This window comes from Monodelphis domestica, chromosome 1 (assembly GCF_027887165.1).
Source record: "Monodelphis domestica isolate mMonDom1 chromosome 1, mMonDom1.pri, whole genome shotgun sequence".
Classification (NCBI taxonomy): domain Eukaryota; kingdom Metazoa; phylum Chordata; class Mammalia; order Didelphimorphia; family Didelphidae; genus Monodelphis; species Monodelphis domestica.
In genome coordinates, this window is record NC_077227.1 from 2,190,697 (window position 1) to 2,198,042 (window position 7,346).

Sequence of the window (7,346 nt, forward strand, 5' to 3'; positions counted from 1 at the left end):
AAAATGAAAGCAGAGAAATGAGAGAGAGGCCAGAGAAGGTATTTGTCCTATCACACTAGATAATAACTCTGGCCGGTTCAAACCAGGAAGGGCTCCTTGCCTCTCCACTGGAGGACCATGGTCAGAGGGGCTGGTGGGTGAATAAAGCAGGGCTTCCAGCCATGGAGCCTCCTCCAAGACAGGGGGCTTCTCCAGAAGCCAGGAAAGGAGTCAGCCTTTTTCACTCACCCACATGGCAGTCTTACCAGAAGCAGTTCAAGGTCCCAAGCTGGAGCTCCTCCAAGGCCAAGTTCAAAGGAGAAAGAGCTCATCAAAGGAAGTTGTAACTACTTTTAAAGACCCTCCTTTGCATCACTTCCTGTGCCCTACTTCCACTTTACAGGGACCAAACGCAGTTTTTACGTTTTCTTAGGACTGCCCGGGGGCACTCAGTCGTTTCTGAGTTGTCACCCACTTTAGCATGGGGTTTTGGACCTCCCCCCACTTCAGCATAAAGGGGGGTGTATATGCTTCTGGTGATTAAATCTAAAAGTAGGCAAGGGAGAGTTCATCGCATCTTTACACCCTGTAGTGCAGCTAGGCAGAAAAGACTCAGGCCAGAAGGAGCAGGCCTGGCTTGGCCTCTGCCTTTGGGATGTTCTCCAGTTCCAGCCAATCAACAATGTGGCTCCTTTTCACCTTGGAGTTAGTGGACCAGAACTTACAGAAATGCTGTCTATGCACCAGAGTCAGTGTACAAAGCTCTCAGGGGCTGGCCCCATTGGCCAGTGCCTCATGACTGCCACTCATGCCATGACTCTTGCAGAATTTCTCATCAGTAATAAAGGGTGACCTGCTTGTGCTCACTGGCCGCCGTGGTTGTCCTTTGGACCATTTTCAGGGATGGTTGAGTTCCATGATTCCCAAACACTGAATGTAGGTGTTGAAAAGAAGGATCTCTGTATATGGAGAAGCTCGTGGTCGTTCAAAGCACTGAATCATGTCCCAAGGGCACCAGTGAGGTTCTGGCCCAGACCCTTGTTCATGTGTGGTGTTGACCGCATACACTTGTTACTAACAAATGAGCTCCCTCAATTGTCCATCTGACTGCATGCAATAGTCTAGACCCGTGTTGGTGAAGGCATGGCCCTAACATGCCGGAGGGGGCTGCTGCATTCCCCTCTGCACTGAGGAAAACATTCACGTGCCCTGACCCTCTCTCCAGCAGCCCAATGCAAGCACTTCCTCCCTCCCCTGTCTGGGGTAATGTGTGTGTGTGGGCTCATAGTCAGCTTGAGGGTGCATTTTGGGCACACTATTTCTAAGAGGTTCACCAACACTGGTCTAGACCCCCTGGGGGAAGTCGTCTAGGCCTCCTAAGCACACTCTCTAATTCTCTTCTCATCTTAGCACCGACTCCTTATTAGGCATTCCCAATGTGAAATTCAGGTGGTGGGCCTGTTGGTTCAGAATGGCCATGGCCCAGTGGGAACTAGTCCACCCTGCCAAGGCAAGAGGAAAGAGAATCACAGACCATTTCTGTTCCTGGAGGAAGACGTGGGTGGAGCCTGGGGGAGCCTCGCAGGGCATGAGTAACGGAAGTCAGTCACTTTTCTGGTTTCCAGAGATGACTTGGGTAACTTGCTGCAAGGTGGGTAGTAGGCCCTTTAGTGAGAGACTCATGATGAACCCTGGCTGGCTTCTGTGCGACCAGGTTGTCCCTTTTTAGGGAAGAAGGGCTGGGTGAGGGCAGTCTCCATTTTTAGTCATATTAAATGCTCCCCTGCGAGAAAGTTCATTTGTTTTGGCTTCTAGCGAGAACTTTATGATTTAAAAATGTTTTTTAAAATTATTTTTGAATTAATTTATTTAGTCAATTTAGACCATTATTCCTTGGTTATAAAAATCATATTCTATTCCTCCCTCCCGTCCCCCTGCCCTTCCTGTAGTGCAATTCCACTGGGTATTACATGTGGTATTACCTTGATCAGAACTCATTTCCATGTTGTTGATGTTTGTACAGGATGTTCATTTAGAGCAGTGGTTCTCAACCTGTGGGTCGCGACCCAGGCGGGGGTCGAATGACCAAAACACAGGGGTCACCTAAAGCCATTGGAAAATACCTATTTCCGATGGCTTTAGCCGCTGAGAAATTGCGCTACTTTACAGCACGATCTCAGAAAGAACGGGGACCCTGCTGCCTGCACATTGTACTAATATTAGTTACCTATCAGCAGTCCTCCCCCTATGAGGGGCAATGGATTTACCCTGTTGCCTGGAGACCGGACTCAAACAGAGATCCAAAGAGAGCACCCAGGTGTTGGCTCCAAAGGGGTTAAGAACGAGTCCTGGAGCGGATAACTCCTGGAGCGGATAACAGAGCCGAGAAACCCCAGCAAAGTGAAGCCTCAGTTCAAGCTGGAGGGAGACGACAGGAAGAAGAAGGCAGCATCTGCGGACCCCCTCCCCAGGCAGGACTTACCTCCCGTCCCAGTGCTCAGGCTGCCTCCTGCTGGATTAATATTTCTCAACATATAATTAAATATTGTTTTTGTGATTAATCACTATGTTTAAATTTTGTTTGATTTGTAGCAATGAGAATACATAATGCATATCAGGTATTTACATTCCGAATCATAACTTGAAGTAGCCACCAAAATAATTTTTTGGTTTGGGCTCACCGCAACATGAAGAACTGTATTGGGGGGGGGGGGGTCACAGCATTAGAAAGGTTGAAAACCACTGATTTAGAGTCTCCATCCCCAGTCATTTCCCCTGGACCCATGTATTCAAGCAGCTGTTTTTCTTCTGTGTTTCTACTCCCACGGTTCTTCCTCTGAATGTGGATCGTGTTTTTTCTCGTAGATCCCTCCGGGTTGTTCAGGACTTTGTTATGATTTTTGAGCCATGTTATTAAAGTACTCCTTTCCCAACCCCAAGGAGGGGCCCATTGGAACCACCCCTCCAAGCAAGGGGAATACCTGATGTGGAGGATCCATTGGCACATTGGAATATTGGAGGAATGGCAGCAGGCTCAAAATTCAGGTGTTAGAGGCTTGGTGTCCTCAGGAAATCCTTTAGAGTTTTGAATGACCCCAGGCTCATCCATGTACAAAGATCCGGCTTTTCAGCATCCATCATCTTCCCCTGGTTTTCCTCAGTGATTTCATAATCAGGGACAGCTGTTACAGGAGAGGCCTGCAGAGGCCAGGAGCAGCTCCTCTCCCAGGTGGAGGCTTTAATTAACACTCACTCACTGATCCCAAAGCACTGTGCTCAGGGCTGGAGAGAAGCTGGGGCCCACGAGAGGCCATGATTTGGCCAATGTCTCCCAGCCAGCAAGTGGAAGAGTCAAGAGAACTCAGTGCTCTCTGAGGAAGAGGAAGAGGAAGAGGAGGAGGAGGAATCAGAAGATGCAGGGGAGGGCTCCAGGAGGGGCCCAGTGCTTCATTTGTTAAAGACTCTTTGCCATCCCGTGAAGAAGGAACATCAGGCAAGGAGGGGACCCATTGGCTGAGGCAGATGCCAAGGACAGACTCTGCTTCAGTTGTTGGGGAAAGGTACCTTTTGGGGCCAGACTTTATCCCATTTACTTCCCCTCTTGTCTGAAGGGAGAGCTTCCTGCAGTGGAGAGGGCTTCGGTGGCCTGCTTGTCCTGAGTAGAGATCAGTTTTGAAAAATGGTCTTAAATGCTCAGTTTTGCCAATAGGGCGGTTTTTTCTTTCTTTTAGCCATTAGTTCAAAATGAGGTTGAGTTTCTTTCCAGGGGTGTACCTGTGTGAATGGCTGTGAGCCAGCTCCTCCCCGTCGCCTGGGCCCTTGGCCATTTTCCTTCAGGTTACCAAGCCTAGAGGACAGGATCCGTCCTTTCCCAGGACTCCTTCACCAACAGAGATGCCCTAAAGTGAGCCCACACGTCTGCCTCAGGGAGCTAAGATGCTGAAGGTTCCACACTGGGTTGTGACCTGCTGCCAGGCATTCTGGGAGCTCCCTCTTGTGTCTCAGTCTGGGGAAGCAAAGTCAGTTCTTGTCTTCATGTGATACCTTGTGTGTGTGTGTGGGGAAAGCTGGTCCTAGGCAGGAGCATAGCATGATCTTCTCAGTCAAACTCTGAGCCCCACTGGTCCAATACCAGCCCAGTGCCAGGGCCGGTTCAAGGGGAAGCGCTGAGCTTCCTGTCATTCCCTGTAACTTTCAGAGCAGCTGCTGCCATCCACCCTTTGTGAGTGGTGTCAGGCTTCTTTGTTAAGGATGCGGATTGGTGCTTCCACCAATCAGGCCATGGCGTGGTCTCCATCTCCTTTCTTTTTTCTTCCTTCCTGCCCTTTTCCCCTGCCTCCTTCCTTCCTCCCTTCCCTCCTTTCTCCTTCCTTCCTTCCCTCCTTCCTTCCTCCCTTCTCTTCTTCCTCTCCTCCCTCCCTCCTTCCTTCCTCCCTTCCCTTCTTCCTCCCCACCTTCCTTCCTTCCTTCCTTCCTTCCTTCCTTCCTTCCTTCCTTCCTTCCTTCCTTCCTTCCTTCCTTCCTTCCTTCCTTCCTTCCTTCCTTCCTTCCTTCTTCCCTTCCTCCCTCCCTTTTCTCCTTCCTCCCCTCCCTCCTCCCTCCCTTCCTTCCTTCCCTCCTTCCTTCCTGTCTCTTCTCTTACAATCCTGACATGTATATGCACTTATAAAAAGTCTTCATTCCAAATATTAGAAACTAATCCAAGCTGTTAACACCAGCATCCCTAGTGGCCATCTCTCTGGTCCAGGATCTTCCGTAACCCCTGCTGTTTCAGACTCTCAGTGGACGGAAGGCGGTCTAGAAGCCAGAAAGGCCCACTTCCCGGTCTGTCTACCGAGGGGAGATAACTTGCTCGCTGGGGGCTCTTTACTCCTCACAAAATTCGGTCTCCTGATGAGCCTGGAGGGCATTATTCGAGTCCGGAGGTATGAATGCTGCAATGAAGTGAGGGAAGAATGATGGAGTCCTTAGAAGCGGCTCTCATGACCAAGGCTAGTTTTGCCCTTGAGGAGCTTCTGTTTCACAGGTGAGGAAACACCAATAGTAGAGCAGCGGCCAGTCGCTGAGATGGAGAAACCTGTTCTAGGAGAACGGTGATCTGATTGCCATTGTAGAACTGAAGAGCATGGCGGCACGTGGGCAGCTCCGAGGGCGCGCACACTGGCAGTGGAGAGCCAGGGTGAGCGAATGCCCAGGGAATAAAGTGAAGTGCGGCTGGAATCAATGGCGCGTGTTCTGGGAGTCGCTCGCAGAGCAGGGTGGGGGGCACCTCCCGGGATGTGGCTAGTCTCTACTTCACCGTTCTCTGCTGCTCTCCCCGCCACCCCTCTTCTCTGGCTATCCAGCATGAAGACGGAATCCCATCTCCGTGCTCTGGCAGGTCCATGGAGGCCCTCAGCCCATGGAATACAGCCTGGCTTTCTTGTGCCACCAGAGCACCTGCCCATGGTCCAGCTTGGACTTTTTGACCCCCGTGTCCTTGTCCTCACCTCCCTTATTATGCTGACTGGGTGAGCCTGGGCTAGTTACCTAGCCTCTCTGGGCCCTTGCGCACTTTTTTGGAGCCCTCACCTTCCGTATGCCAGTATGGGTGAGAGCTCAGCCCTCTGAAGGCGGAAGGACATCAGGGAGGGCGGAGGGGAGGGAGGATGAATCCCAGGAAGCAAGATTACTGACAGCCGGGGAAACTCCTTCCGCTGCCTGAAGTTTCGCAGAGGGAGGAAGTTCATCCTTCTGTGAGGAGGGCGTCCTGGACGGGCACCCGAATTTGCCCTCAATTCCCAGGCGGAACTGCTTCCTCCAGGAGACTCCACCGTAGACCACTGACCTCCCCTCTTGGGCTTTTTGGTCACAGCCAGGCCCATCCAATCCCAGGATCGCTGAGGTGGAAGGGACCTTCGACCCTCCCTAGCACAACCCAGATTGGAACAGCCATCTTTGGATGCTGGAGCACGTCCAGATTGCCTACCACAGAGGCACTCCACGCTCCTTGCCTCTTTGGACGGGATCCAAGCCAGAAAAGGCCGTCTTCAAAGCTAAGATGCCCCCTTTTGGCTCAAACCCTTGCCTGCACCTCTTCCTCCTCTGTCCAGGGGATGAAGATCTCGGTTTACCTACATACAGCTCAGGAACCATGAACTGAACCAGTGAGAGGGGAAGCATGTCTTTCCCCTGCTCTTTCCCTCTTTTGCCTGGCTCTGAGAAATGGGCTCACGGGTTGGTTTCTATTCTTTTCTTTGTCTTCCTTAGTTTCGGGTGCCAGAGGGGGGATCTGAGCCATAGTGATTTGGGAGTCAGGAAGGTAGGTAGCCAGCCAGCCTGGCAGGAGTCTAGGACTTAGCCTGATATACTTGAGCCTTATACTTGGAGGAATACCTCTGGCAAGGGCGAATCATGAGCAGAGAGCCTAGACCAGTGATGGCAAACCTTTTAGAGATGGAGTTCTGGCCTCTCCCCTATCTGCTTTGCCCCAGACAGGGGAGGGAGGAAGCGCTCCCATTGGGCTCCTGGGCAGAGGAGTGGGTGAAGTGAGGAATGTCTTCAGGTGCAGGAGAAGAGGTGGGGGAACAGCTCCATCCCGAGTCCCTCTGGCTTTCTAGTAATGAATTCTGGCCGGTGACTGCAGGTGTGCCTACAGAGAGGGCTCCGTGTGCCCTTTTTGGCACCTGTACCATAGGTTCACCATCACCGCCTAGTCACTCCCAAGGCCTTCAGAGTTTCAGAGGACCCTGGGAGAGGGATGAGATGTTACATACCTGGCCTTCCGGCAGTGGGGGCAGGATGGTCACTGCTACATGGACAGTAACTGGGCCAGTGGTCAGGCAGGCCCTGTGCGAAGTCCTCTAGGCAGGGGGCTCCCATTCCACTGTTCTCTTTCGTAGAGCTTGCCTTTGCTCTGCTGTAGCTCCCCATCAGGGTTCTGTTCCTTCCCTTTGGAGACAAATAGAACAAGTCCAACCCCTTCTCCATATCCCCCCCAAATTCTTGAAAAGAGCATTCAGGTCCCCTCTAAGCCTTGTCTTCCTTCAGATGGCCCTCACGTGGCACCAGCCTTATCCTTGCCCTTCTGAAGGAAAGATGGCTGTGCTGATGGGGGCTCGCTGGGCTTCTTTCCTGGGTCCTCTTTCTTCATCCAGCCGCCTCCACCTCCTGGCCAGCCATAAAAGGCCTGGCTGGCCCCTTTGTCCTTTCCCATCCATCACAGAGTGCCCGCTGGCTTGGGAGAGCCCATTATTCCATGGAATTCCCAGACCCTCCACCAGGAAAGGCTGGTCTCACTGTGGCTCTCCCCTCCTCTTACCTCCCAGAGAAACGCCCGTGGGGACTCCCCTGAAAAGCTGCTGCATGGTGAGGGGAGATCAGCTTCA